The sequence below is a fragment of the Euleptes europaea genome, chromosome 8, assembly GCF_029931775.1.
Source record: "Euleptes europaea isolate rEulEur1 chromosome 8, rEulEur1.hap1, whole genome shotgun sequence".
Taxonomy (NCBI): domain Eukaryota; kingdom Metazoa; phylum Chordata; class Lepidosauria; order Squamata; family Sphaerodactylidae; genus Euleptes; species Euleptes europaea.
In genome coordinates, this window is record NC_079319.1 from 6,903,465 (window position 1) to 6,928,094 (window position 24,630).

Here is a 24,630-nt window from a genome sequence, read left to right on the forward strand (position 1 = left end):
GTCCATATATACAATCGTCTATTTGGTTGCCTGAAACATGTGTTTGCAATGAACAGATTGTTGTCTTCACAGAATTCTACGAGGCGTTCTCCTGCTTCATTCCGTGCTCCTAGCCCAAATCTGCCAACAACATTTGATTCTGCTTTGTTTCCTACTTTTGCGTTCCAATCACCTATGATTATCAGCATATCTTGTTTAGGTGTGTGATCAATTTCTTCCTGAACACTGGCATAAAAACTTTCAATTTCTTCCTCATCAGCATCTGTAGTTGGGGCATAAACTTGAAGGATGCTTATGTTGATAGGCTTTCCCTGAAGTCGGATTGATATTATTCGGTCAGACTTTGCATTATAGCTCCTGACTGCCTTTGCCACATCTTGCCTCACTATTAAAGCAACTCCGTTTCTTCTCTTTTTGTCATTCCCTGAATAAAACACTTTGTAATTTTCTGATTGAAAATGTCCTAATCCAGTCCACTTTAATTCACTTACTTCCAGGACTGAAATGTCCATGAGTTCCATTTCTTGTTTAACAATTTCAAGCTTACCCTGATTCATGCTTCTCACATTCCATGTTCCTATTATATGCGTCGAACAGCTTCGGACTTTCCTTTTGCATCTATTCATGTCAACCACTGAACGTCCTTTCGGCTTTAGTCCAATCGCATCACTAAGAACAGCGCTACTCGTACTTGTCCTCTGCTCTACCCCAGTAGCAGATTGAGTGCCATCCGACCTGGGGGTCCCATCTTCCAGCACTATATCTTTTTTCATTTTGGATTGTCTCATCATAGGGTTTTCAAGGTAAAGATTGGTCAGAAGTGGTTTACCAGTGCCTTCTTCTGCGCAGTACTAACCAGAGTTAGCCGTAGTGGCACTGCCGTTGTCTACGAAAGATCTTCCGCCAGTGTTACCTTCCACTACTGCTTCTGCCCAGTAGCTAACCTTCAGGGATTCCTCTACCCCCATCCCCACTGGAACTGCCTGTTCTCTTCTGCGGATGTGGCCATTGATCCCTTAAGGGGGTGGATGCATCTTTGTTTGGTGTCTCAGCTGTGACCATTCCGTCTTGAGTGACTCTGCTAGGAGTTTAGTCTCTTGATAGAGTCTAGACCCCTTACGGTATTGCTCTCAGCTTCCCTGACACTCACAAACCCCCTCACCACGTTAAGGTGTGCATCCAGAAGGGGGGCAACCCTAATGCCTAGACATAAAAGTTACTTTCCACAGTGGCAATATTGTATTCTGTTTTGTTTAAAATAAAAAAGCATCTTGATTTGCTGGACTTAATTTAGCCATAGCTATCATTGGTCTAATACTCTGCTTTAGGTTACTTTTTCTTCCAAGGCAGATGTTCCATACAGAAATTATTTCCTTGTTGTCAGAATGACACTCCAGTTTGCAACCTGGCTCTCTACAGTAACTTCAGTAATCCTAATAAGGGTCTAATAAGATGAGCAATTTATTTCCTTTCTCTCGGCAAAATTTGCTGCAGCTCTCAAGCTGTTAAGATGCCCACTGCCTGGCAATGACAGCAAAGAGATTGTGCCAGAGGAATTTCTGGTGGACTGGGAGGAAGTTAACTTGTGGGTCTTCTTGTAACCTAGTTTCTTAACATTCTTCAGCAGAACCTCAAACAGTAATTGGCAAGAGATCTATGTGTCTTTTATAATGCACCGTGCTCAAATTGCTCTATTGCTGAAACTTCATTATTCAGTGATGCAAAAAGAACTTTTTGTTACTGTTTGGCTTCCAGGAGAAAATTGGGCTAAAAAACTCCCCTAACATTCCACCCCCTTCAGCCGCAAAAAGCCAGTTCTTTCCTGCCCCTTCTGTCACTTCCCCCAACTCCAGTGAGGTTTGATTTCCACCTTAGTATCTGATTGTTTTATATTGCACCGAGAAACGTTTCCCTGATTGGTTTGCTGGAGACTCATATTTCCTACTCTCTATAAACAATTTATTGACAGCCTTACAAGCTAGTTTGGCGTAATGCACCTTATTTATCTCTGTCCTTTGGCTGTGGCACATGCATCCGCTAATGAGCTGCGTACTTCTGTGGGCCTGGCACAATGCAGTTGTAGTCTTTGTATCAAATGGCCAAGGCCTTTGTTCAGTTCACAAAATCTACAAAATAGGGCAGCCCCAAATGCAATTTACCTTTCTGCAAACCCAGGGGAACACAGGTTTGCAGAAATATATGATTTGTTCATTTTTTAAAAAATTAATAATGTCATCAGATGACCTTCTGCTTGTTACTTGTGGTCACTGAAAGAATGTAAAGGTTTGGGCTCAGATTCAAATTTTGGGGAACCACCAAAAAGGTAAAGAGATCTGCTATTGTGGGACAATCACCAAGAACCTCTCATTACATGCCCTTGCTCTGGTGAGGTGCCCCGGAGATTTTGGGGTAGAGTCTGGGGAGAGTGGGGTTTGGGAAGGGGGAGGGACTTCAGTGGGGTATAATGCCGTAGAGTCCGCCTTCCAAAGTGGCCATTTTCTCCAGGGGAACTGATCTCTGTCACCACCACCCATAGGCTTGCCAGGCACTGCTGTTCCACCGGCGGGAGCTTCGTGGGGCTGTGGCCTTACCGCGCGATGCGCCTACGTCACTTCCGTTTTAAGCCGGAAGTGATGGGGATGCTCTAGCAATCCCGGCCAAATCTCTATGGTTTCCATAGAGTTTTGGCCGGGATTGCTAGAGTGTCCGCATCACTTTTGGGTTTACCCAAAAGTGATGCGTGTGCCACGTCCACGCACGCGAGTCTGCAGTGCCCGCCGGCTTTCAGCTGGCCAGCGGGCAGCCCGGTGGATGTGTTACCCGACATGCTCTTAAAATGGGGAATTAGCTGACACACGGTAACTATAATATTTGTAAAGCGGGATGCAACCAACTATACCAGAGCCCGTGTTCTTTGGCCTTAGAATAACGACAGAGACAGGGGATTCCGAATTAAGAGAGTTTATGTTTTCAAGCGTTCAATGATGCAACACAAACATACAGAGAATCTAGGAGTTCAAAAAGGGAGGAGAGAGAGAGAGAATCGCCAATTTGGCAGGAGTTCGATGACAGGTTATACGATACCTTTCCTGTAGAGGTGTAGTCCTGAGTTCCAGTAATCAAGATAAATAAGCAAAAACGGCAGGGGAGGGGGGGATCCCCTGAGTGTTCAAGCATGACTGCCCACACTGACAGAGCTACAGTCAGTATGAATGGGCAAGACCTAAGGAGAGAGGTATGGACTTTCAAGAGACCTCAGATATACTGTTTTTTTTGGGGGGGGTGAGGGTGATTAGATTATCCTCCTGGTTCCCAAGCTAAAACAAAAGGATTAATGACTGGCTGCCGGGGTGGGGTGGTGACAATTTGGAAATCTATTTTAATTACAGTGACTTGTGCAACCCCAGGAGAAAACAGGGAGTCTCGCTGATGAGCTTAATGATCTAAAACAATAGGTGCGATCTTGCTGCGTCTGAGGATCGTCACTTCGCATGGCCGGAGGAGCGATTCCTGGCTGTTATCTCAATGTCTCTGGATGCCTTTGCTTAATCAGTCCGATGATGCAAAGGGGGGGGCGTTGGTGCAGGCTACATGTGTCGCGCTCCCCGGTCGCCGCCGTCGTTTTTGGGGTCTCTGCCCTGGAGGAAGGTCGGGCCGGAGGAGCCTCCTCGGCCTCAGACCAATCCGAGGGGGAATCGGAGCTTGTCTCCCCCTCGGAGGCAGCCAGGTTGGTTCGGGTCAGCTCAGCCCCTACAACCACGTGCCACCACTCCTCCTCGGCCCGGGCTCCTCTCTGGCCTTATATTCCCTCCAGGCCAGAGAGGCCCCGCCCCTTCCTCCCCAAGTCCCGCCCCGGATATGCCCATATAAGGGCCGCAAGTGGGTCACATGGCTGCCCCTGCAGCCGATGGCCCGCTCGCTCCTGCCCCGCCCGCGCCCACCCGCCCGCCAGCTGTTGAGCGGGCCGGGGCGTGGGCGCACGCTCTGTTTCTGCCGCGGCTGGCGCGGCGGCTGGGCGTCCGTCTGTGGCGTCTTCGGGGTGTCCTAGGGGAGAAAACAGAGCTGAGGTGCGGACGCCTTGTCTGCCGTCGTCGGGGTGGATCTCCCTGCCCGCATCCCTCTTTTCGCCGAGGGTGAGTGTTGCCCCCCCCCCGCGGGGATTAGAGAAAGCTGGGTTCGTCCCGGGCGGCTCTGGGAGGACCCCGCCCCGGGACAACATGCTTTGGCGCTTTTTCTGACATGGCTTCTGGAATGGAGATGCACAGGAAAATGGAGTCTCTCTGGCTCAGTGGAGAGGTTGACCTGGCCTCGGTTTCTCAGCTGCCGGCGGCTCGGGATACACAGGAGCGGTCGTGTCAGTTTCACTGGCTCGCGCGAGAGCCTTTCCCGTAGCGTTTGGGGCAGGTGCGCGGATGGAACAGGGCGCACACATATGCTGTTTGGGGTTGCCATAACCAGTCCGGGAGATTGGCACCCATTTGGTAACAGATGGGCAGTACTTTACCCGCCACCACTGGGCAATTGGCAACCCTTACCACCCAGGAGATCTCCAGTGACCACCTGGAGGTTGGCAGCCCAGCCTCAGTGGGACATAATGCCATAGAATCCACCCTCTAAAGCAGCCATTATCTGCGGAGGAACTGATCTTGCTAGTTTGGAGATCAGTTTTAATTCCAGGAGATCTCGAGGCCCCAACTTGAGGGGGCAACTCTAGGCCTAGTCCACCTTCATCAGTTGTTGTTTTCTATTCCTGCAGATTTCTTTGTATTGGTTAATTCTATCATAATTTAAGGAGGAGGACTCCTTGAATTCATATTTTTGTTGGCTTGGGCAAACCAGGAAAAAAACCCATAGATTGTTGTTGTGGTTTTCCTTATGGAAAGTGCAGATTTTCCTATCTCCCTTTATATTTCAGATATTTATCCCTGAAGCTTTGCTGTGATAGGTTTCATAATTTCCAATTAAAACATTACATATGAATTAGATCATTAAAGTGCAGGATAAGGAAGGATTTGTTTGCTTTTAATTCATCTTATAAGTGTTCTTTCTCCAAAAGGTGGGATTGGATGAACCCTATCAAAATAATTGTGTTAGTCTCACGTTTAGCCATTTATAGTTGTGAATTATTTTTAATTACAAGAATATCCTCTCTTTAGAGAAGCAGCGACTTCTGCTTTTCATGCAGGGAAACCACTTCAGACAGCATCGACGGGGCCTGCACAGTTAATTCTTTGAGAGCTGCATTGAATAAATTTCGACTGTTTTTCACCAATAACTCCGAAGCCGTATCCCTCATTGTAAAAGAAATCTCCCTGTCAAAATGATCTTGGCTTGGAGAGGGAGCTACCCAGAATGAAGGCCAGAATCTGTCTAATTTCTAATCTAGCAGAGACTCGCCAGGATCACATCTGTGACAGGAAAAGATTAAACAGTTGAGCCAGGCTATAATTGGTTCTAATGCTGGGGTTGGTAGCCCAGAAACGTAACCACCATAATAACAGAAGAGAGTTTTTGCTCCGGTTGTTGGGGTGTGTGTGTGTCTATTTTTGTTTTAGCGACACCGCAGTGGAAAAGGTAGCTTTAACCTACAAGATAAGCATGGATAACATGAGACTGTTGTCTTAAAGCTGACTCGTAAAAGAGAGAAAATTCTCTTTTCTCCAGTCTATTTCTGGTAAATAATTATAAAAAACCCAGTTCGTCTATTTTTGCTCTGTTATAATGATTATGCAGCTTTTAATGGTAGAGCGTCCTGCTTTTGTGCATGTGGAAAAAGGATTTTTCCATTTTGTATTGATTTCTGTCTATGAGAGCCAGCAGAGATAAATAGAAATCCTTGCAGTTTGTAAAATGCAAAGTGAAGCATATCTTAATGTAGCAGAATTCACTTTAGTTCACCAGATGAGCAGGATAATCAAGTTAATTGCTTAAAGGGAGTGGGTTATGGTTGCCAAATCTGGGTTGGGAAATTCCTGGAGATACAAGAGTGGAGTTCAGGGAGGCAATATTTCGGGAGGGGAGGGATCATGGTGGGGTATAATGCCATAGAGTCCACCCTCCATTTTCTTCGGGTAAACTGATCTGTCATCTGAAGATCAGTTCTAATCCCAGGAGATCTCTGGGCCCTACCTGGAGGTTGGCAACCCTATGCCAAACCCCTTTTTATGGCTGTGAATGTGAGTTTAGGGTTTGTGGGGAAGGACCACTTACCTTGCATGTGTTTTCCAAGAGCAAATGGGAATTCTGCTTTTAGCTCTTTTATTCATTTATTCTCTTGCTGCTTAATCTTTGGCCACAAATGGCTGTGGTACTGGGATTAGAACTGATCCCAGTGAGGTAGGTGGGGCTGAGAGAGTTCAGAGAGAACTGTGACTAGCCCAAGATCACCCAGATAGCTTCGTGTGGAGGAGTGGGGAAACAAATCCAGTTCACCAGATTAGCCTCTGCCTCTCATGTGGAGGAGTGGGGAATCAAACCCGGTTCTCCAGATCAGACTCCATTGCTCCAAACCACCACTTTTAACCACTATACCATGCTGGCTCCTACAAGATGACATTGTAGTCAGATCCTTGTTAGGAGGAGTTTTTAATGCAAGTGGTTATTTGTGTACCTTTCTTGTAGGGGGAGGAGGCTAGATGAAGCAGATTTCAAGCACACAATGAGACTAAGGTTAAGCAGGCAAGCCCAGTCTTGTCAGATCTTGGAAACTAAGCAGGATCAATTTCTGTTCCCCCCCCCCCCATTAATTAATTTGCAGTCATAGACCATCAAATAGAACTAATTTTAACGAATTTACATAACTAAATAGTCTAGGGTGAAACAAGTACAAAATACAGTAAGTGTAAGGGCTTGCCTGGACTATTGTCCTTCCGTAATACTCTCCCCTTCAGAAAGATTTATTAAGAAATGAACAGAGGGTCAGCTCTGACCAAGGCAGATGGTGTGCACCTTAGCTAGCTGACAAGTTTTCTAGTCCCCCAAAGACAAAGTCATTTAAACGTGGGCTCCCAACGCTCTTCCCCCTGCCAACCCTGCAAAACTCATATAGGTAGTCTGGTAGATAGTGCTGGGGAGGAGCCAGTGGTTATGGTGCATGTTGGCACCAACGACGTGGGGAAATGTAGTCCGGAGGTCTTGGAATCCAAATTTAGGTTGCTAGGCAGGAGACTAAAAGCCAGGACCTCCAAGGTACCTTTCTCAGAAATGCTACCTGTTCCACGTGCAGGACCAGCTAGGCAGGCACAGTTGGTGAGTCTCATTGCGTGGATGAGACGGTGGTGCAGGGAAGAGGGCTTTAGATTTGTAAGGAACTGGGCAACATTTTGGGACAAGCCGGGCCTATACAAAAGGGATGGGCTCAACTTGAACCAGGATGGAACCAGACTGCTGGTGCGTAATATAAAAAAGGTGGCAGTGTAGCTTTTAAACTGAACCTGGGGGGAAAGCCGACAGGAGCTGAGAAGCATCCGGTTCGGGCAAACTCAGTGCACACTGACAAAGGGAAAATTGCTTCAGATTGCCCACATGGGAATTATTTGGACATGAAAGGGAATGGGGGAAAAATGATGGATAGCCACTTAAAGATGCCCAAAGGTACATGCCAGGCAAGTCGAAAGAGAGAAACAGTGTGGAGGTGTTTCTATGCTAATGCTAGAAGCCTCCAAGCAACAATGGGGGAATTAGAGTGCATGGTTTTAAGAGAAAACATAGATATAGTGAGCATTACAGAAACCTGGTGGAGGGGAAAGAACCAGTGGGATACAGTCATCCCTGGTTACAAACTGTATAGAAATGACAGGGAAGGGCGTATTGGAGGGGGTGTTGCTTTGTATATCAAGGAAGGCATAGTGTCTAATAAGCTAGAGACCATAAAAAGGGCAGACTCGTCCACAGAATCCTTATGGGTGACAATTCCGGGCCCCAAAGGAGATTTGGTAGTGGGGACGTTCTATCGGCCCCCTGACCAAATGGCTCAGGGGGATCTTGAGATGGAGAATGAAATTAGGGAAGCATGTAAAGGTAATGAAGTAGTAATAATGGGAGACTTCAACCTCCCTCATATTGATTGGATAAATGTATGCTCCAGTCAAGCCAAAGAGATAAAATTTTTAGACATCCTAAATAACTGTGCCATTGATCAGTTGGTCATAGACCCAACCAGAGGGGAGGCGATCCTGGATTTAATACTCTGTGGTGCTGCCAGTGACTTGGTGTGGGGTGTGGATGTAGTTGAGCCAGTTGGCAATAGTGATCACAATGGCATCAAATTTAATTTATACGTAAGTGGGAAAATGACTGGGAAATCTCACACAATTACCTTTGATTTTAAAAGCGGGAACTTCTCTAAAATGAGACAACTGGTAAAGAGGAAGTTGAAAGGAACAGTTAGGAGGGTTAAATCTCTTGAAAAGGCTTGGGGGTTACTTAAGTCCACATTACTAGAGGCTCAGCTAGCTTGTATACTGCTGGTCAGGAAAGGTAGTAATAAGTCCAAGAGGTCACCACCATGGCTAACGGGTAAGGTGAAGAAAGCAATTAGAGAAAAAAAGTCTTCCTTCAGAGACTGGAAGGTTTGCCCAAACAAGGCAAACAGAAGCAAACACAAACTTGCACAAAGGAAATGCAAGCAGATAATTAGAGATGCAAAAAAAGATTTTGAGGGGCATATTGCTAAACACATCAAAACAAACAATAAGAATTGGTTCTTGTAGGTTATCCGGGCTGTGTAACCGTGGTCTTGGAATTTTCTTTCCTGACGTTTCGCCAGCAACTGTGGCAGGCATCTTCAGAGTAGTAACACTGAAGGACAGTGTCTCTCAGTGTCAAGGGTGTAGGGAGAGTAATATATAGTCAGAAAGGGGTTGGGTTTGAGCTGAGTATTGTCCTGCAAAAGTATTGTCCTGTAAGTATCAAGATAATGTGCTAATGAGGGTATGGTATGTTAATATGGAACCATTGTATCCTGAAGTGATCTGTTAATGTGTGTAATCCAAAGCTAATCTGTATGGCTATTGTTGAATGTTGTCTTTGTCTGGAGGTTTTTCAGGGCAGGAAGCCAAGCCTTATTCATTCTTAAACTCTCCTCTTTTCTGTTAAAGTTGTGCTGATGTTTATGAATTTCAATGGCTTCTCTGTGCAATCTGACAAAATAGTTGGTAGAATTGTCCAGTCTTTCAGTGTCTTGGAATAAGACCCTGTGTCCTGTTTGTGTCAGTCCATGTTCAGCCACTGCTGATTTCTCAGGTTGGCCAAGTCTGCAGTATCTTTCATGTTCTTTTATCCTTGTTTGTATGCTGCGTTTTGTGGTCCCGATGTAAACTTCTCCACAGCTGCAAGGTATACGATATACTCCTGCAGAGGTGAGGGGGTCTCTTTTGTCTTTTGCTGATCGTAGCATTTGTTGTATTTTCTTGGTGGGTTTAAACACTGTTTGTAGGTTATGTTTTTTCAAAAGTTTCTCCATCTGCAGGAGTATATCGTATACCTTGCAGCTGTGGAGAAGTTTACATCGGGACCACAAAACGCAGCATACAAACAAGGATAAAAGAACATGAAAGATACTGCAGACTTGGCCAACCTGAGAAATCAGCAGTGGCTGAACATGGACTGACACAAACAGGACACAGGGTCTTATTCCAAGACACTGAAAGACTGGACAATTCTACCAACTATTTTGTCAGATTGCATAGAGAAGCCATTGAAATTCATAAACATCAGCAGAACTTTAACAGAAAAGAGGAGAGTTTAAGAATGAATAAGGCTTGGCTTCCTGCCCTGAAAAACCTCCAGACAAAGACAACATTCAACAATAGCCATACAGATTAGCTTTGGATTACACACATTAACAGATCACTTCAGGATACAATGGTTCCATATTAACATACCATACCCTCATTAGCACATTATCTTGATACTTACAGGACAATACTTTTGCAGGACAATACTCAGCTCAAACCCAACCCCTTTCTGACTATATATTACTCTCCCTACACCCTTGACACTGAGAGACACTGTCCTTCAGTGTTACTACTCTGAAGATGCCTGCCACAGTTGCTGGCGAAACGTCAGGAAAGAAAATTCCAAGACCACGGTTACACAGCCCGGATAACCTACAAGAACCAATGAACTCTGACCGTGAAAGCCTTCGACAATATTTCAAACAATAAGAAATTATTTAAGTATATTAGTAGGAAACCAGCTAGGGTAGCGGTTGGACCATTGGATGACAATGGGAGTAAAGGAACTCTAAGGGAGGATAAAGCGATTGCTGAAGACCTAAATGAATTCTTCTCATCTGTCTTCACTGTTGAAGATACAGGGCAGATTCCTTCTCCTGAACAGAGATTTTGGAGAGGGGAAAATGAGGAACTGCAGCAAATAGTGGTCACAAGGCAGGAAGTCCTAGAACGTCTAGACAAATTGCAAACTAAAGTCACAGGGACCAGACGGTATTCATCCTAGAGTTCTTCAAGAACTCAAATGGGAAATTGCTGAACTTCTAACAAAGGTATGTAATATGTCCCTTCGATCAGCCTCTGTACCAGAAGACTAGAGAATGGCCAATGTAACATCCATTTATAAAAAAGATTCCAGGGGGGACCCAGGAAATTACAGGCCAGTTAGCTTAACGTCTGTTCCGGGTAAATTAGTGGAAAGCATTATTAAAGATAGAATTGTCAAGCATATAGAAGGGCAAGGTCTGCTGGGCAAAATCCAACATGGCTTCTGTAATGGTAGGTCCTGCCTCACTAACCTATTAGAGTTTTTTGAAAGCGTCAATAAGCATGTGGACAGGAATGAGCCTGTGGACATTGTGTATTTGGATTTCCAAAAAGCTTTTGACAAAGTCCCCCACCAAAGACTGCTAAGCAAACTTCAGAGTCATGGGATAAGAGGACAAGTCCTCTTATGGATTGAGAGCTGGCTGAAAAATAGGGAGCAAGGGTAGGAATCAATGGTCAGTTCTCCCAATGGCGGGATGTGAGCAGTGGGGTGCCTCAGGGATCTGTGTTGGGACCGGTGCTTTTCAACTTGTTCATCAATGACCTGGAGTTGGGGTTAAACAGTGAAGTAGCCAAGTTTGCAGATGACACCAAATTATTTAGGGTGGTTAAAACAAAATTGGACTGTGAAGAGCTCCAGAAGGATCTCTACATACTGGAAGTATGGGCATTAAAATGGCAAATGAGATTCAATGTGAGTAAGTGTAAAGTGATGCATATTGGGGGGAAAAATCCAACTTCACATATACACTGATGGGATCTGTGCTGGCAGCGACAGACCAAGAAAGGGATCTTGGAGTGGTAATGGATAGCTCAGTAAAGATGTCAACCCAGTGTGCGGCTGCTGTAAAAAAGGCAAATTCCATGCTGGCCATAATTAGACGAGGAATAGAGAATAAAACTGCTGATATCATACTGCTCTTGTACAAATCTATGGTGAGACCACACTTGGAATACTGCGTACAGTTCTGGTCACCACACCTAAAAAAGGATATTACAGAGCTTGAGAAGGTGCAGAAAAGAGCAACCAAAATGATTAGGGGACTAGAGCAACTGTCCTATGGGGAACGGTTAAGATGCTTAGGGCTGTTTAGCTTGGAAAGAAAGCAGCTAAGGGGAGACATGATAGAGGTCTATACAATTACGCATGGTTTGGAGAGAGTGGACAGGGAGAAGTTTTTCTCCCTCTCCCATAATACTAGAACACAGGGTTATCTGCTGAATCTGGAGGGTGTGAGATTCAAAACAGATAAAAGGAAGTATTATCTCACACAACGCATAGTTAAATTGTGGAACTCCCTGCCCCAGGATGTGGTGATGGCTGCCAGCTTGGAGGGCTTTAAGAGGGGAGTGGACATATTCATGGAGGCAAGGGGTATTCATGGCTATTAGTTAGAATAGTCATGCTGCATACCTATTCTCTCTAGTATCAGAGGAGCATGCCTATTATGTTGGGTGCGGTGGAACATAGGCAGGATAGGGCTGCTGCAGGTGTCTTGTTTGTGGGCTTCCCAGAGGCACCTGGTTGGTGGTTGGCCACTGTGTGAACAGACTACTGGACTTGATGGGCCTTGGTCTGATCCAGCAGGGCCTTTTTTATGTTCTTATGTAAAGTTGAAATTAAAATGCTTAAAAATGGCAAAGCTAAGCAGGGTCAACCACCAAGGAAGTCCAGGGTCGCTCTGCAGAGGCAGGCAATGGCCAACCACCTTGAAAATCTCTTGCCTTGGAAACCCCACGGGTTGCCATGTTGACTGCTACTTGACAGCAAAATCAACAACAATAGGCTAGGAACAGTGATAATATATCAGCTAGAAAGTATCGGAAAACCTTTATCCTTATTTGGCATGCTGCAGCCGTTTCCATTCAGGACTTTTTCCAGGTATCGGGCATGCCGATTCTGCACCTGACACCTATTAGACGCATGTGGAGGTGGATCTCGATACAGATTGCTGCTAGTCTAAGCAGTAAGCATGGTACTGGCAGATTTACCCCCATTGCACAATTTAAAAGAGTGAATGTTCCTACCCACAGTCTACGGTAGGTACTCATCCCATGTAGTGTCTTCCCTACTTACTCGTGGCTTAGTGCTCCTGCTCAGTCGGCCGTGGGAGGATCTGCCATCTGGCAACAGCCGCAGAACTGGAGTGTGCTCAGTATGTTCCCTGGACAAGGATTTCGGCAAGCCATTTATCAATATGTCAGTCAAGTGAATTATTCTGCCTGGCAATCTGGAGTGGCATCAGCTACTCAGGGCAAGCTGGGGAAGAAAATCCGATGTAGGTTCCTAGAGCAACTATTTATTACTGTCACTCGGGAACAGGAAGGTTGGCTTTCAGAGTAGTAAATATAACCATCGGCTTCCTGGCTTTGGGGCTTTCTGCTGCTTGTGATCAACAGGGGGAGCGGCGGGGCCATGGCTCAGTGGCAGAGCATCTGTTTGGCATGCGGAAGGCCCCAGGTTCAATCCCCGGGATCTCCAGTTAAAAAGGACCAGTCAGTCAGTAAGATCTCTGCCTGAGACCCTGGAGAGTTGCTACCAGTCTGAGTAGACAATACTGACCTCGATTGGCCAAGAAACTGATTCAATATAAGGAAGATTCAGGTAGAGTATAATATAGGAGAGTGGCCATGGTTCAGTGGCAGTGTGTTTGCTTGACATGCAGAAAGTCCCAGGTTCAATCCCCGGCATCCCCAGTTAAAAGGATCACATAGGAGGTGATGGAAAAGACCTCAGCTAGAGAGAGCCACTGCTACTGTGGGTAGACAAGACTGGCTTTGATGGACCGATGGTCCTATTCTGTTAGGGCAGCTTCATGTGTTCATGCAGCCCAAATAGGCCTGATATGGGGGAAATCCTCTATGGCCTAAGATTCAATGGTTCTGCACAGCAAAAGTCATTTTTCCACCTGGTTTGTCTTGCACATCTTGTCTGGGAATTTTGCACCATTCCCCAGAAGTGAAGGCAGCGTAAACTAATGAGCTAAATCAGGGGTAGACTGGCCATATAATTTAGGGAAATTTCTTGGAAGGCTGCTGATCTGGAGGACTGCTGGCAGCCAGGAGGAGACAGAGCCAAGCCCCAGTAGCTCCACATAGCACCACAGGGGACACAGCCTGCCTTGTTCCAGCTCCATTTTGACTTCACAGTCCATACCTGAGCTGAGTTCTCTGGTATCAAAGGGACATTTCAAAGCAACTTCCGTTATTCATGGCTTTGTCAACAGTTGCTTCTCTGAGCCAAATGTTGCTCTTTGGGTCCAAGGCATCAGAGAATGCTCTTGGTTGTATATAGTACTGGCATTCTTTAGTTCTACTGAGTCTATCTTGAAGCTAAATACAAGCATTTTTTTTGCACCTCATTCTGTTCCTCACAGTCATAAGTCTCAAAGATACTTGGTGGCGGGATCATAGCTCAGTGATAGATCACACGAACACATGAAGCTGCCTTCTCCTTGGTCCATCAAAGTCAATATTGTCTACTCAGACCGGCAGTGGCTCTCCGGGGTCTTAGGTAGCAGTCTTAAACATCAGCTACTTGCCTAGTCCCTTTAACTGGCGATGCCGGGGATTGAACCTGGGATCTTCTGCATGCCAAGCAGATGCTATACCACTGAGCCACAGCCCCTCCCCCTGAAGACTGAAGAAGCAATGGGCTCTTATGCATTCACCCGGCAATAATGCTGTAGCAAGCCCCTGCCATTTTCCTCATGCGCTAGCATTTATGCAGCACAGCCCCTCGGAGATGTCAGAAGTCGCTTGGGGAAGACAAAATTTTATACCCTTTATACATACAAATAGGAGAGGCGCGCTTGGTGGACTTATTAAATTTACACATCATAATCTTCTCTTGCCAATAAAATATTTTATACAAACCACTTAAATAATGTTGTGGCTTCAAAGAAAGCGAGTTCCTGACTTTGTCAGCATATACAAATACAGTGTAAATCAAAGACAGCATTGATTCCCTGAGCTACTACCCACGATTCATCAGTTGATTATGTGAGCCGGGGGTGGGGGGGTGTTTTCTTTTCTTTTTTAAAGGAATCAGCCGCAATATAAGCTCAGCTATTATTAAACCTGTCCAAAAGCGATAAGAATTTTTGTAAAGGCGGGTGCAGGTTTGTGAAGTTTTCACGAGGCAACAATGAACAGAGAAGATTAAAAAGTCACTTGCTTGGGCTTTTGGAACGACAAAATTAAACTGTAGAGAGCTAATGTAGCTCCTTGCACCTGGAGACCCGCTGCCGGTCTCAGTAGACAATATCAATATTTATTTATTTATTTATTTATTTATTTATAAATTGGGGTACAGGGGAAAAATGGAAAAAAGAAGGGGGAAAGCATCAAATAAAAACAGTATGTCAATGTCCAAGCTTCAGTCTAATAGTAAATACATAGATCCATCATCAACTATAAACTTACATTATTAAATTCTTGTATTAATCATTAATTTATGATTCTTCTAGATTATATGTAGAAAAGCAAATTAAAATTGGGAGCACTTAATTGAATGTTAATAACCGTGTGGTAGCTATTCCAATGCTGTTAGGGCATACCCTTTTATATATCGGTAATCTGCAACTACTGTATATACTCGGGTATAAGCCGACCCGAGTAGAAGCCGACCCCCCAAATTTGAGGCCAGAAAAGGGAATTTCTTATTGACCCGCGTATAAGCCGAGGGTCAATAAGAAATTCCCTTTACCAGCAATGCTGCGCTCTAAAATGGCGGCCGCCATTTTAGAGCGCAGGGCCCCTGCCCCAGGTCGCCCTCCCGCCGGCCTCCGGGCTCTCCCAACCCACCCCAACCCACCCCGACCCCAGTGCCATCCAAGGGGGGGAGGGGGAAGAGCCCCTGAACCCCCTACTTACCTGAAGAGGCGGCGAATCTGCGGCAGCGGCGGCGGTGCGGCCTTCCTGGGCTGGCAGGAGGCCCCTGCCGGCCGGAGGAAGGCGCCCAGGCGCGTGGTCGGCGGCGGCGCGGCTGGCGGGGGCCTCCTGCCTGCGCAGGCAGGCCCCTCCCGGCCAGAGGAAGGCGGCCAGGCGCGCGGCCGGCGGGGGCCTTCGCAAGGCCCCTCCCGGCCAGAGGGAGGCGGCCAGGCGCGCGGCCGGCGGCGCCGCGGCTGGCGGGGGCCTTCGCAAGGCCCCTCCCGGCCAGAGGGAGGCGGCCAGGCGCGTGGCCGGCGCGCCGCGGCCGGCGGAGGCCTCCTGCCTGCGCAGGCAGGCCCCTCCCGGCCAGAGGGAGGCGGCCAGGCGCGCGGCCAGCAGCGACGTGGCCGGAGGGGGCCTCCTGCCTGCGCAGGCAGGCCCCTCCCGGCCAGAGGAAGGCGCCTGGGCCCGGCGGCGGCGGTGATGGAGGTAAGTTCCCCCCTCCCTCCTCCCTCCTCCCACCTCCCCCCTCCCCCCTCCCCCCTCTACCGTATTGACCCGCGTATAAGCCGAGTTCGGCTTTTTCAGCCCTTTTTTTTGGCTGAAAAACTTGGCTTATATGCGAGTATATACGGTACAAACTTCAAATGTTAAATACTAATTTAGGATTCTGAATCTATACCCGCAGGAAAGCGAAAGAACTTGAAGCACATGAGTATTTATCATAAAGTGGTTGCCATTTCAACATATATGCATCTACTGGATTCTTTTTCATCATGTGTGTTAATTTGATGGACCAAGGGTCTGATTCAGTACAAGGCAGCTTCGTGTGTTCATGTGTTCAGTCACCAGAAATATCCTTACCAGGGCTGGGTTTGTCAGTTAAGCCAAGTAATCTATGGAGCGGTGCCTCAGCCCAGGGGAGGCCCTGGCTGTAATGTAGTTCTTGCAGATGGGCTCTGCTGAGAAAACATGCCCATCCCTGCCTCTTCCATGAGACTCCATTTTTTAAAAACAAATTTTATTGCAGCTGTTCTTCCAGGTTGCACCCCCCTGACCTGTGTAGACATGGTTCTTTCAGAACCCTGGGATCTGATGAAGGGAGCTGCGACTTTCTAAAAGCTCATACCCCGAAAATCTTGATGGGCTTTAAGGTGCTACTGGACTCGATTCTTGCTGTTACAGACCCCTTTCACCCTTATGTGTAAGAGATGTACAGATATGTCATTTTTTTGTTGTTGCTTTCACTTTTTGTACAAGTGAGTATTTCCCTTTTTTAATATATAAATATTTTATTAAATTTTCAGTATATACAAATAAACATAAAATCACACATCCATTCACACAGTTTATACTCCTTCGGGGAGTCTGTTTCATTGTACATCTCAAAAAGTCTTCTACATTATCAGTATGGTTTACATAATACATTCTTATATTCTAATTATAAATTTATATATTCCAAATCTTACATATCAATCTATCCCTTTTGTTGAACATAATCCAAGTAGCTTTCCCATTTTAGTTGAAATTCATCAGTTGTCTTCTCTCTCAACAAGCTAGTCAATCTGGCCATCACCACAAATTCGTCCATTTTCTGTTGCCATCTTTCTACATCTGGAAGGTCCTCCTGTTTCCAAAATGTTGCCAGTACCAATCTGGCCACCTTTGTCATATAGCCAAATAGTTCTCCCAAATTCCTGTCCAAATTATTAGGTTCCACTCCTAGTAACATAGTCTCTGGATTTAATGGAAATCTTATTTTTAAAATTTTCTGCATTTCTTGATGTATTTGTATCCAAAATTTCTTGACTTTCTTGCAAGTCCACCACATATGAAAATATGTTCCGTCTTTGTCTTTACATTTCCAACATCGACTGTCATATGACTCATCCATTTTTTTATATCCATCGGTGTGATATACCTTCTAAAGAATTGTTTATACCAATTTTCATTTAAATTATTGCTGGCCGTAAACTTGATAGATTTAGTCCAAAGTTTTTCCCATTGCTGAAAAGCTATCTCCTTTTTGAAATTTTCCATCCATTTGACCATGCATGCCTTAACTTGTTCTTGTTCTGTTTTATTTTTAAGTAAAAGTTTATAAATTTTTCCCAAGATGTGGTCTGATTCTTTACTGATTAAATCTTCAAATACTGTATTTTTTCTTAAACCATCCTGTAAAAAACAATCCTGTCGTGCTTTCATAATCATTTGATTAAAAGTCAGCCAGTCAATATTTTTATTCATCTTAATCTCATTCCATGTTTTTATGTATCCTTGTTCATTCATCATGTCTTGGTATCGAATCATATCTACTTTCTTCTTCTCTCCCTTAGACAAATATGCATCTGTGGTGGACATCATTCGTGGAGGTGTCGGGCTTAACCTGTTTTTATTTCTAAGCCAAATCTTCATTAGTCCATCTTTGATAACATGTTTTTCTCCAAAAATTTCTTTGTTCTTAGCTTTCCAAAGATAATAATGAAATCCTTTACTCCACGTGCCCTTTTCAATATTCAAAATTGTTTGATCTGGCTTTTTTATCCAGTCTTCTATCCATGCTAATCCAGCCGCTTGGTTATAGAGCTTGATGTCTGGCAAAGCAAGTCCACCTCTTTTCTTCTCATCTTGCATAATTCTAAAATTAATTCTTGGTTTCTTTCCCGCCCAGACAAATTTATTGATCTGTCTCTGCCATTCTTTCAATGTCTTGTCTTCAATTTGGATTGGAAGCATTTGAAAAAGGAATATCAGTTTTGGTAATACTTTCTTCTTTACAACAGCAATTCTTCCCATCCATGATAAATTAAGTTTAGTCCATCTTGTTAAGTCTTGTGAGCATTTCCATGCCATCTGTTTACTGGTTTTTTTGGTCTAATTTATTTTAGTCTTTTTGTTGTTGTTGTTGCTCTCTTTGCATCCTTTGGGCAGTAGCCACCATTTATATGGTCAGGCGGGCATCAACTGTAATGCCAATCTTATCTAATTTTGCCAGGAAAAATAAGCCGACTCAAATTTCCTCCTGAGCACCGAGAAGCCATAAGAGAAACTTCAGCTTTCAGATCGAACTTGGGTATTCTTAATTTTGGCATGCTCAGAGTTTCATTTATTTTGCTAAACGTTATGTAATGTCTTTGTTCTCATTGGACAAGGGTTTCAGATTTAAGTAATTGTAATAAACCGTCATCATGACCTGGATAGCCAGGTAGCCCAATCTCGTCAGATCTCAGGACCTAAGCAGGTACTTGGATGGGAGACCACCAAGGAAGACCAGGATTGCCATGCAGAGGCAGGCAGTGGCAAACCACATCTGAATGTCGCTTGTTTTGAAAACCCTACAAGGTGGCCATCAGTTGGCTGTGACTTAATGGCAAAAAAGAGTAAATAATCTCAGGTTATTTTAAGGTAAGTAGCTGTGTTAATCTGCAGTAGAAGAGCAAGATTCAGGTCCAGTCGCACCTTAAAGACCAACAAAATTTCCAGGGTATAAACTTTTAAGAGCCAGCGTGGTGTAGTGGTTAAGAGCGGTGATTTGGAGCAGTGGATGCTGATCTGGAGAACTGGGTTTGATTCCCCACTCCACCACATGACTGGTGGAGGCTAATCTGGTAAACTGGATTTGTTTCCACGCTCCTACACATGAAGCCAGCCGGGTGACCTTGGGCTAGTCGCAACTCTTTCAGCCCCACCTACCTCACAGGGTGTCTGTTTTGGGGAGCGGAAGGTGATTGTAAGCCGGTTTGATTCTTCCTTAAGTGGTAGAGAAAGTCGGCATATAAAAACCAACTCTTCTACTTATCCATTTGTCGTATACCAGGTTATGATTCAGTCCCAAATCTTTAAAGCCAGCTCTCATTTCTTTGTTTTTAGTAGTCTGCGGTAAAGCTGAACAAAAGCAGCTGTCTGTGATGAAACCTCATATTTTCATGCAATCATGGTTTAATTATATTTCACTGTGTTAATTATATTTCACTGTGTCTAGTGTCTCCCATCTGAAACAAGCTTTGTGCATAACGTGATTCATATTTTTTGCTGGTCAGAAATCCCTTGTAGTCTCTTTAGTACTCTTAAAAATGAACATTGTGTGTTGTCGTGAGTCTGCTACCAGTGGATGAGAACATGACCACAGCTCATGCTTTTTACTGTATTATGTTGGGTCTAGTGTCCTGCTTCCTTGAACAATCTTTGCTGACCATTAGTCACAGGCCTCCTTTTTTTTCTGCTGGATTTTTGCTCTGATAACTTTTTGTTCTTTCTGATAAATATCTGTGGACTGGGTCAGTTTTACCAAGTATTCTGCAGTTTGTTCCTTCAGACTGAATTTCTGTTCCTGCCCATGTTTTGATTGACACTCTGCCCTGTTTCATTTCAGATCAGGAATATTCAAAATCAGAACCTTTTTTGTTTCTGAAGCCCGCCACCCCTAAGTGATTGCCTTTCTCTTCACCCACACTGACATTAGCTGAGAATGCCTATTCTATGAGGCGCTGTGGAACACAGGCAGGATGGTGCTGCTGCAGTCGTCTTGTTTGTGGGCTTCCTAGAGGCACCTGGTTGGCCACTGTGTGAACAGACTGCTGGACTTGATGGGCCTTGGTCTGATCCACCATGGCCTTTCTTATGTTCTTATGTCTTTGACTGAGGATGGTCAGGTGCCGCCTGCCTGGACGGGGGCTCCGAACAGGCTGGGGAGGCATGTCCGCAGTGTGGCAAGCCAGCTGGCAGATGAAGCCCAGCTGGTGGCTGGATTGACAGGGGGGCATGGCCACCAAGCAGGCGAGCCTGAGGGGAAGGCACAGGTGGGGGAAGGCCGAAACCTGTCCAAGCTGTATGGACTTCTCGGACCCCCTGCTATAACTCCATGGCCACCATAGGTGTCCCCATAGGGTTGCCAACCTTCAGGTACTAGCTGGAGATCTCCTGCTATTACAACTGATCTCCAGCCGATAGAGATCAGTTCACCTGGAGAAAATGGCCGCTTTGGCAATTGGACTCTATGGCCTTGAAGTCCCTCCCCTCCCCAAACCCCACCCTCCTCAGGCTCGACCCAAGAAACCTCCCGCCAGTGGTAAAGAGGGACCTGACAACCCTAGGTCCCCATCTTGTGGATTTTGATATGATTACTCATGTAGTGATGGAGGCCAGAAAGCCCAGATATCAACCATCTTTTCGAGCTGCTGCCGTTGTGCTAAGTCATGGATCGATGCAACCCGCATGCCAAGCCCATCTTAATTGCCCAAAGGGCCTAGATTAAATTAAGCTGTAAATTATACTGTTGAACATTGATCCTTAAATAAAAGTTATTGCCTCTAAGTGCTGACACGATGCTTGACACTCCAGTCTCTTTACAAAGGGCGATCTGTCTAAAACTGGTATCTCTGAAAAGCACTAAGAGTATATATATATTAAATCTAACAGAGTTGGCCAGCAGAAGCTAACTGTTCCAGGCACATTTTTTATGTTAAGCAGCGAGTGCCCAATAACTTGCCCTTTCCCTGTATTACATTAGGCTGTTACAAATGGGAGACATGAGCTGCTCAGGCCACAAAGGTGGTGCCAGGCAGGACAAGATACAAGAGTGGAGAAAAAAGCATGCCCACCTATTAGTTTCCCCACTCCTACATATGAAGCCAGCTGGGTGTCCTTGGGATAGTCACAGCTCTGTCAGCCCCACCTACCTCACAGGGGGCGTTTTCACAAATGCTGAATAATGCACTTTCAATACACTTTCAATGCACTTTAACGATCGTTTGCAAGTGGATTTTGCCATTTCACATAGTAAATTCCAGCTGCAGAGTGCATTGAAAGTGGACTGAAAGTGCATTATTCGGCATGTGTGAAAGCGCCCAATGTGTCTGTTGTGGTGTGTGTGTGTAGGTGATTGTAAGCCGGTTTGATTCTTCCTTAAGTGGTAGAGAAAGTTGGCATATAAAAACCAACTCTTCTTCTTTTTCTTCTTAATTGGCATAAATTCACCAGGTTCTTTGTTGAGCAAATTTACATCCAGGTTCTTTGTTGCCCAAATTTACATCGAAATGAATGGGCTTAGACAGGAGTAACTCTCCTTAGGAATGCACTGTTTTTGTCTACTGGTAGCCTTATCATTTTGGATTGCAAAGAAAAGACAAATGCATATGCTTTTACTTGACATCCCAAGGTCCTACACCTAAGTATATATAAAAGCTGTAAAGCCTGTTGAATGAAGATTATAAATTGGTGTTGCCATGAATTCCTTAACCCCCAGCACCGACGTGTGAGAGTTCTGCTTGTGTATGTGTGTGTGTTAAGTGCCATCAAGTCGCTTCCGACTCATGGTGACCCTATGAATCAGTGTCCTCCAAAACGTCCTACCATTAACAGCTTTGCTCAGGTCTTGCAAACTGAGGGCCGTGACTTTCTCTACAGAGTCAATCCATCTCATGCTGGGTCTTCCTCTTTTCCTGCCACCTTCCACTTTTCCTAGCATGATTGCCTTTTCCAGTGACTCTTGTTTTCTCATAATGAGACCAAAGTATGACAGCCTCTGTTTAGTCATTTTATCTTCTAGGGTCAATTCAGGCTTGATTTGATCTGTAACCCACTGATTTGTTGTTGTTGTTTTGGCAGTCCACTTTATCCGTAACACTCTCCTCCAAGACTACATATCATAATTTTCACACTAGGAATACTTCAGACTTTTCTAACATGCCTTTCAGACTTGGTCATCGACCACCCTCTTGCTTGCGGAACCTGAAAACCCATTATAAAGTGCACGTCTGCATATAAAAGGGGGCAGATAGTCCTTGCCAAAAACACCCTGAGCAGTCCCAAGACTGATTTTCAGAATTTTTGTTGAGGCTTTTGCAGATTGGGTGACTAGTGACTCTTTTGCCCCCAAAGCTAGCTTTTAAGTAATCCTTTCTCCTCGTTCTTTTTATGCTAGGACTTCTATAAATATGCATGTGTGCTATCTCCCATATTAAACTGCTTTAGGAAATAATATTAATGTTCTTGGAATTCACAAAACACTGCCTAGATTGCTTGGTTGAGCATTGTTTTTAAAAGCCGTTATGTACAAATAGGCCAGGCAGAAGCTGAACCCTGAACCACCCCAAGATGGTTTCAAGACTTCAAGCTCTTCTTCATACAGCTTGTCTTTGCTTTTGGGGGTATTCAATGTGCCACAATATCTTGGTGGTGGAAGCAGCTGATAAAATAGGCTTGGTTTCTGGATAGGGTTGCAAACTCCAGGCTGGGAAATTCCTGGAAATTTGGGGTTGGGTCCTGAGGAGGGTGGGGTTTAAGGAAGGGATGGACCTCAGCTGGGTAAAATGCCCTAGAATCCACCCTCCAAAGCTGTCATTTTCTCCAGAGGAACTGGTCGTTGAAGTCTGGAGATCAGTTGTAATTCCAGACAATCTCCAGGCCCCACCTGGAGGTTAACAGCCTATTCTGGATTCAGATTAATCCTTTCCCCAAGGCGCATACATTCTGAATTTGCACAGTGGAGCGGGAGTTGAGAAATGGAAAAGAGAAACAAGGGTCAAAAGAGAGCATCAGGGGAAAAATGTAGAAGATTAAAATCCGAATCAAATAAATAAATAGCCAGGCTCTTATTTGGCTTGTTAATTAGAGTTTGGGGGTCATTTTAGGGAAGAAAGCTTCTTTGTGTGTGACAGATAAGCATGCTGTCATTCCTAATGGGTGTGTGCAGGTTCTGTGGGAAAGTGCTCTGTGAGAGAAAATACCAGCCTTGAACCTGCTCAGGTAACCTGTCCAGAGGAAGGAGAATCAAATCTCCCCTCAGGGGTTATTTTCTTTCTTTGAGAGCCAGCTTCGCTTTATATATTTAAGTTATCCACACGTCATATTTACCTTTAATAATTTAATAATACTTCATTTTCTATTAAATAAGCCTTTGCTGTTCATCTCCATCAATGTCTTGTCTGCCAAGTCAGATACCTTAAAAAAAGTGATCTCTGTTTACTTCACAAATAAGTACAACCTTGGTCTAGCGGGTTTCCAAATAGGAGACCTTTAGGGAACGCATAGCTTACACGCTACCAATATTTAATTTAAAGCTTGTGCCCCCCTTTTTATTTGATTGTGGGCCGATGGGGTATAAAGAATCAATATGAGAGACCAGAGTGGGGCATTGGATATTTTTTAGTCCAGAAGGCATTTGCCTCAAAACCTCCCCCCCACACACACACACCAAACAGCCACGACAATAAAATGTATAAGATACCACTCTGAAGATCACAGTTTGGTTTTTATTTTAAAATGACAGAAGAGAATATTGAAGAGAATATTGTGTTTTAAAAAATTAGTTTTGCAGCATCTCGCAGAGTGTACCCCAAACTAAGCAAGAAACCAGGTAGCACATAGCCTCTTTATTATTGGTGGAAAGTGCTGTCAAGTCACAGCTGACTTATGGTGACCCCATAGAAAAAGGGAATTCTCCCACTAGGGTTGTCAGGCAGTGCTGACTGCAGCCTTGTGTCACTTTCATTAAAAGACAACAAAAAAAGGTAGTGACATAGAGTTTCTGATGATTTCAGAGCTACCCTATGGTTTTACCGTAGAGTTGCCTGTGATTCCTAGAGGTACCCTATGTCACTTCCTTGGGGGGGGGGTTTCAGTCGGAGTGGGGGATTGATTCCCCACCCTGACCAGGGGAATGGACCCCTATCTCCCATCAATCTGGAAGTGATACCAGTGTATGTGCGAAGGAGAAACGAAGAAGGCCCTCACCATTTCACTTCCCCCTTCAGGAACTAAAACGAGGTTGTCCATCAAATATATTTCCAATCTGAAACTGTGTTAGAAAAGCTGAGCCCCAACAAATTCTGATTTCACAGGTTGAATTAATAACTTGCCCGCCTTCATTCTTTTATTGCTTTGATCTACCTATTAAACACACCCTTTTAAAGGACCTTTATCTGGGATAAGGAGGAGACTGTGGAGCATGGATAAACCTAGGCTTTTTGATGGTAGTTACTTTAAGGAGATTCTGTTCGAGATGACTGTGGAGTTGGCAAGGAATTATAAATTGGCTGGAGGGACGCAATGAAATGAAATAGCATTTAAAATTTCCTTGCCTACAGTAGCTCGTGCAGTATTGACTGAACCCCGTAGGCTGGCATGCAAAGTGGCCGAAACATCTCTTCTGAGAACCGGGAGAATTATTGTGATGCAGCCCCTGGTTTTGTAGCATTTTTATTTGCAGTGACTGGGTGGTGTTCACAGACAGTAGGTTAAGGGCTCTTAATTTTGA